This window comes from Nicotiana tomentosiformis, chromosome 3 (assembly GCF_000390325.3).
Source record: "Nicotiana tomentosiformis chromosome 3, ASM39032v3, whole genome shotgun sequence".
Classification (NCBI taxonomy): domain Eukaryota; kingdom Viridiplantae; phylum Streptophyta; class Magnoliopsida; order Solanales; family Solanaceae; genus Nicotiana; species Nicotiana tomentosiformis.
Window position 1 is genome coordinate 132563180 of NC_090814.1, and position 7633 is coordinate 132570812.

Here is a 7633-nt window from a genome sequence, read left to right on the forward strand (position 1 = left end):
CGATCCATTTTGCGGACCGCATACCTGTTATGCGGTCTATTCTGCAACCGCAGACCTGAGTTCGGAGGGTCCATTTTCTTATTTTTATAACCCAGCCCATTTTGATAAATAGCCTTTGGGGCTCATTTTGGGGTGATTATCTGATGATTTTAGAGAGAGGTAAGAGAATTTTAGAAAGAGAAGGAGGAAACCTAACACTCTAATCATCCAATCTTGCACCAACCTTCAAGAATCAAGGAAATCAATCACTAGATTATCATCTATCCGGGCAAGACCTTGTCCTAAAACCTTCATGCAATTGTTATGGGTTTAATTAGGTTATGGGGGTTGGAAATAGGCCATGCATGTGATAATAGGTAGTAGTGTGTGGGCTTAATGAACTAGTTTGGGTGGTTTCTTGTTGAAATTATTTAAGGGAGGAAGATATTACCATTGTAGAGCTTTGTAGTCCATTTTGCATACTAGGTGTTCGACAAAATTCCTAAGAGAGTTACACCATGTGAATCCTTCTAATTATTATCCGACTTGTCATTTTGAGAATTAGCGTTCCGTTCGGTGGCTTAAGGTCTCGAGCAGCTTTGAAATGTGTATTATGACTTGCGAGGATGGTCAAGTTTGATTTTTGGATGATTCGAGATTTAATTGAAAGAACAATTCTTGTTTTGGAAGATTAATTTGAAATAATTGACCGGATGGTGAATTATATATAAACGACCCCAGAATGGAATTCTGATAGTTCCAATAGCTCCGTATGGTGATTTCAGACTTAGAAGTATGTTCGGATATTTATTTTGAGGTTCGTAGTTAAATTAGGCTTGAAATGGCGAAAATAGGAAATTTAAGTTTGGAAGTTTGACCGAGGAGTTGACTTTTTGATATTGGGATCGAAATCTGATTCTGGAAATTGGAACAACTTCGTTATATCATTTATGACTTGTGTGCAAAATTTGAGGTCAATCAGAGTTGATTTGATAGGTTTCGGCATCAAATGTAGAATTTGGAATTTCTTAGTTTCATTAGGCTTGAATTGGGGTGCGACGAGTTGTCCTATATGTCTACAGAGCTTCTTCTATACGGTCATGCCAGTCTCGTTTGGATTTAGAGACTACTTTATTTAACAAGTTGCATAGAGTCTTGTTGAATGCCTCGGCTAGACCATTGGCGGCAGCATTGTACATAGAAGAGTTGTGTTGCTTGAAGCCAAAGAGATCACAAATCTTGTTCATCAACCTATTGTCGAATGGCTTGCCATTATCCGTTATTATGTAACGGGGAATGCCAAAGCGATAGATTATGTTTACTCGGATAAAACTTGCAATATTCTCCTTCTTTACTTCCTTAAGAACAACAGCTTCAGCCCATTTCGAGAAGTAGTCAGTTGCAGCCAAGATGTATAGGTTCCCACCAGAGGACTTTGGCAGTGGTCCAACAACATCCAATCCCCAAGCGTCAAACAGCCAGGATGCAACAGTCGGGTGCAACACTTCAGGAATTTGATGAATAAAATTCGCATATCAAGGTTTGGGATTTGGTAGCAAACATGTGAAGGTTTGGGACATAAACAACCCTCACCAGTGCGCATCTCCATAAGAAGGGCAAGCAATAATTATATCACTGTAGAATATGAATCTACCGCTTCTAACAGGCCTTATGTATTTGATCGACTTGGAAAATCAACTGTGAGGACTTCCGTATTTAAGAGATTGGGTCCATTAATGAAGGGGAACAAGTTTCAGAGAAATTATCAAAGCATAAGAACACTCGCTTCATCCAGAATCCAGAAGATCTCTAAGGATTTTCAAAGTTTGGTTCCTTCCAGAATGAGGCGACAAACAAAACTTGTGGTTTCATGTAAAGAAGTACAGAAGGTAAAGCCATATACTGTAGTCTACACTAAGGAACGTGATGAAGATGAAGAAAGTGTGGGTCCCACTGGGCGTGCCAAAATTTGTGGACAATAAATTTGCATCAAGAAAATAAAATCAAGACCGAAAAATATCGCGACAATCGTAGTATTTTATTTCAAGTAATATGAGTGTTACAATCTCTATTAATCCTCTGATTCTTCTTTCCAATAGTAAATAAATTCAAGGGCCCTTGAGCTTGATCTTGAATATGTAGTTGTTGCCACGAACGATGATATTGAATTCAACTAGCACGAACTTTGATTTGAACTCGTACTCCTTGAACCTTGATTTGTTCTTCGTTCTTGAGCTTGAGCTTGATTGCTTGAACTTGAACTTGATTTGTTCTTCGTTCTTGAGCTTGAACTTGATTTGTTCTTCGTTCTTGAGCTTGAACTTGATTTGTTATTCGTTGTTGAGCTTGAACCTAATTGCTTGCACCTGAACTTGATTGCTTGAAGCTTGAAACTTGTGAAGGAATTTGCAGCGTTTGATCCACGAGCTCTTTCTTGCTTCTTCTTATGACTTCTGGTGTCTGATTTGCAGGAGAAAGAGATGGAGGGCATAACTAGTCCCACTGGGCGTACCAAAATTTGTAGTCAATAAATTTATGTCAAGAAAATAAAATCAAGACCGAAAAATATTACAACAATCTTAGTATTTTATTTTAAATATTTGAGTGTTACAATACTTATATAGACTTTACTTCCTTAACAATTTGACTTAATGAAAACTGATTTTGTTCCATTTTCAACATTACCGCATAGTGAACCAGCATTGAATATGATGCACGTAACGCTGTTCCTAAGGAAGAATAATATCAACATGTGTAATAGCAAAGATGAAAAATGCAAAACACCAAAACTTATAGACTAACAAAGCTACTAGACATCAAAATACAGAAGGGTTTTTGCATATGAGTATTATTAAGCAAATGAGTGGTGTATGCACATAAATTTTATTAGAATTAAATCCGTAAAATAATTTGGATTATATTTTAAATTTAAGATATATTAGTTCAAACAAATTTATTAAGCTAACATAATTGAATTAGTTATATAAGTCCAACAAATATGGATTAAATAAATAAGTCGTAATCCATTGGGCTAGCCCATTTAATTGGGCTAAAGTGATGAGCCCACTTCATTAAGCCCAAGATGTCATCTTCCTAGAGGCCCAGTTTGGTGCCACGTGTCAATAGGATTGTGCCACATGTCAAAATGACAAGGCACGCCAAGTCAAATTAAAAAGCCAATGAAATTGCGCCACATGTACAAGTTTCAAGATTAAGCTCGTAAGGCTCCTTTATTAACTGTTGAAAAGTAGAATCAGAGGAATCATAGAAATTGTAACACTCAAATATTTAAAATAAAATACTACGATTGTTACAAAAATTTTTACGGTCTTGATTTTATTTTCTGTGACGCAATTTATTGTCTACATGTGGATCAATCCAAATTGCAGCATCAGATTCAAACAAGACTTTTTGCCAGCTTTGATTGCAATAGCAAGTTGTTAACTTGTGGCCACCATCAATTTAATACTACATCTACTTTTAACCATGCTGTAATTTTTGTACCACAAGTCTGTTCACATTGTAAATCTTAGTTACAACAAAGTGAAATGATCTATACAGTTGATGCATCATATTCATCACCCAATTATATTACAACAAAGTGAAATGATTTTAAGAGTCAATACAATATATCTAAACAACACAATTAGATAAGAATATAATTTTCAAAAGTTTGTCATTTCTCTTTTAAACTTCATGCCAAATCAAACTATGAAAAGTTATGAATTGTTACACAGAAGGAATGAAAGAAGAATGGCAAACAAGTTATGGTCAGCATTACCAGAACGGTGGAATGCACCGGTATGCGGAGGCCGCCGGAGGTGATGATCTGGACATTAGCTTCCACCATTTCATTTTCACCGTAAAGTCCATCGACATGGTTAGCAAAGTAATTATTAGGCGACATGATGACAGAGTTGTTGGAGTTGAGTTTGGTTTTTGATCAATTTCTGCGTAAGACAGAGTAGATTGAGATTTCAGAGAGTCATGTTTATGTGTAAGATTTTGGTGAGAGCATTTTGGCACCGTCCCTGTATTTTTAGGCAATGTGAGCTGCTACCGACCAAAAAGTCATAGGGCGGCACAGCATAGCACGCAAGAACCAACTTGGAACCACTTCCATCCTCTACCAAAAAATAAATTTACATAAAGCATGATATTTAAACATAGCCCCTACCATGTTACTATTATTATTATTTTTTTTATTTTATTTTTTTGTGTTCTGCAAATATTAAGCGTGGATTAGTTTAATCCATAGTGATTCAGGCCTGCTTGTGCGCAGGCACAGATGGGTAACTTTGTCAGCCAATAGAAAAACATCAACTAGTGTTTTTTGCTTAGATTTCTTGATTCTCTTTGCACTTTATTGACCAAACAAATATAGAATTATTTGTCTTAATTTACATGAAAAAATATTGTGCTTACTGCTTACCATTTTCCTTGAGAAACTTATCCAAATTTCATACTCCTGTTTTTTTTTTCAAATTAAATGAATATGAAGTATCAGGGCCAAATTATTTAATTTTTGAATCTTAATTCAGACATTAGTTTTTTATTTTTCTTAAAATAAGACGTGTATATTTAGAAATTAGACAATAAGTAATATAAGTCCAAATTTTTTCTAATAAAAAATTCATAAAATAATTACATGCTGAAAAAGTTAATTTGACTTCCAATTATCAGTGACGTTATGAAAAATGTATAGTATATAGATGGTGTTATAAGAAAAATCAAATTATGGTGGATGTCTACTCTTCCTCCCTGATCTTCTCAAATACTTAATGACATATTCAATGACATATTTCTATGCTTAATGACATATTCAATTACATATTTTTCTTCACTTTTCATGCCTATATAAAGGTCTTATAATAGATAGGAAAATACACACAATTGAAGAAGAAAATCTCTTCCTTCTCTCTATCTCCATTTCTTGTTCATGTTTTACTAAATTGCTTTTTTTTTTTCATAACATGTCTTTTATTTTATAATACGTTATCAGCACGATTTGCTATTTTATCTATACTTCCTACAAGAGATAACAGAATTGTAGACTTAGCTTCGTTGAGGTCTTGACTTTTGTTAGTGTGTTATATAGAGTTCATCCTTCAATAGTTTCCATGTTTTGGGACTTTTTTAATACCACACTTATATGGCCATCAAACAGTAAGAATTGCCCTCTACGATCATTCTAAGCATACAAACAAGGTATGCACATTTCTAATAAATAAGTCAGATGAGGTATATACACCTAGTATAAATTATAATTATGGTTTATAATTAGTATGCTCCTTCTGTCATGTTCTCACCTTTAACTCTCGTTTTAGTTACTTGGTGATACATGATGGTGGAAAGATCAACATACCAAGTAATTTTTCTAGAATTAATACTTTCCAATTGGACAATATCAGTTGATTGACTAGCTATATTTACTACAAAATCATGCTTGTGTTTTAAAACTAATTCATAAAAATGTGTTAGGTTGTCGCTTACATGATGATATCCTCGTAATAATTTAAATGTATTTTCTATAATTTTATATAATTTAGATAAATTAATCCTCTCTAAAAGGTTTTGTTAAGTTAGGCACCTATTTAACATAAAAACTATAGCTTTCATTGTTTGGGTGGTTTCTCTGCAGAAAGTATTGGATTACTTTATTTCACCAAACTTATTAAACACAGCGATCAAAATGCAACACATGTAATTTGGTTTCTATTTGAGCTAATGTCATCTCACGGAATTGTTCATATGATAATTAAATATATGTGCTTCACACTTGTAATATGAGGTTGTATTTATTCTTTCATCAACTAATTTTATAAGTTTCTTTTAGTATGCAAAATATTTGAGCATATCACATGTATGCAACTCATTCATACTTTCATATCTTTGCATTAACTTTATGTGCAGTGCTTAGTAAAAATATTTTTTTCAATTGTATCTAGTGAAATAAAGAACTGGAAAGGCATGTCTTTATTTGCTACATCTCTTATATGAAAAAGATAATATTCCAACATATATATATATATGTTCTGACCTTTTACATACTATGATAGATAATTATTAAGGTAATTTAGTAATAATATTTTTACCATAACATGATGTATTTCATTGAAAGCAAAATTGGCATATATCCTAACTAGCATTTTTGTTACAGAGGAACTGTTTCAAAATTAAAATAGTTATATATGTCTTCTTGAAAGTCAATTTACTTATACCTATAATTATGAAGTAATAATATTTTAAAGGCTCGAGTGCGAGTCCTAGTGAATTTTGGCCTATTATGCCAAAGATTGAGGGTAAGACGATGGGTTCAAGTCCCAACGTACTGTGTTGATGAAAAGACGTTGGATTCAAGTTCCAACGCATTATGGCCTAGCATGCCTTTATATGGGTAAGACATTGGGTTTGAGTCCTAATTCACCATATTGATAATAATAATAACTAAAGAAAAAATAATATAATTTTCATGAAAAACATAAAGCTTGTCCCACTTGATTTGCTCCATTTTTGAAGTGAATGTAATAGCAGTGCATGATAAGTCTAAATAAAGACAAGTGGTTGACCAATGAATGTGGGCGTGCAAAAGGCCAAAATAATAATAGTTATCACTATGGTAATTATAAAAAGGGAGAAATTCTTTGAAGAGAATATGACTTGTGATAAACATTGAGATTGCATACTCATTCCTAAAAGTGAATGTAAAAATATATATATATGATAAAGATTATGCATAATAATATATTTGTGCATAGTTGGATAAATACTACAACTCACCTCTAAGGGAGGTTTGAGACAAAGAAAGATAATGAATATTATTGTATAGTTACATGAATATATCATTGGTCACATGCATGTGATGCGCCAAAAATATTTTGTCATGCCTTATGAAAGTTATTAAAAGCAAAATTAAAGCAAGAAATTATTTTGCTTGTGATGATTTTGAACATGACAATTATTATGATATGATTCTCTTTGTGAAGGAGACATTCATTATATGGATGGTGTGACAAAAGATCTTGTAGTACAAAAGCAGTTAAGAGCTCTGAAAGAACTAATTTGTTACTACCTGGATGAATGAAATTGTTCATGACATTAATATTGTAGTAAGTCTCAAAAGAAATATTTTGATTTACAAATATATTAGCCAAAGTGGTTGGCATATTGAGACTATAAATGAAAAGAAGATTGAATATCTTTATATTACTATAATCATACCGGGTAAATATGAAAGGTTACCTAACTTTTTTTCTATTTGTATTACACAAGTATAAGCATGATGATGCATTCACAAGCCACAAATAAACTAGAGGTTTACTGAAACAAATATTAGTTGGCATGACCGGTTGACCATCTCGGTTCAATTATGATGCGAAAAAAAAAAATTAATTGAGAATTACATTGGCATATATTGAAGAAATATAAGATTCTTCAAGAATTCTCTAGTGCTGCTTATTTTCATAATATACCAGTTAAGGTTGGGATTGAATCCCTTGATTTCTGGAACGAATAAAAGGTGATAAATATATGGGCCCAGTAACCTTCCATGTGGACCGTTTACTATTATATGATTTTAATAGATGCATATATTCTATGGTCACATGTGCATTTGTTATCAACTTGTAGTTTGACTTTTGCAAGATTGATTGCT

At 33.0% G+C, this 7633-nt stretch overlaps 1 long non-coding RNA gene across 1 annotated transcript; it reads right to left on the bottom strand.

Moving 5' to 3' along the window:
* Window positions 1-1998: 1998 nt before the first annotated feature.
* On the bottom strand, window positions 1999-4091 carry LOC138906889 (uncharacterized). Its single transcript, XR_011414514.1, has 2 exons — window positions 3761-4091; window positions 1999-2481 (listed from the first exon to the last, which is right to left on the bottom strand). It is a non-coding gene; the product is annotated as an uncharacterized lncRNA (long non-coding RNA).
* Between the last annotated feature and the right edge of the window lie 3542 nt (window positions 4092-7633).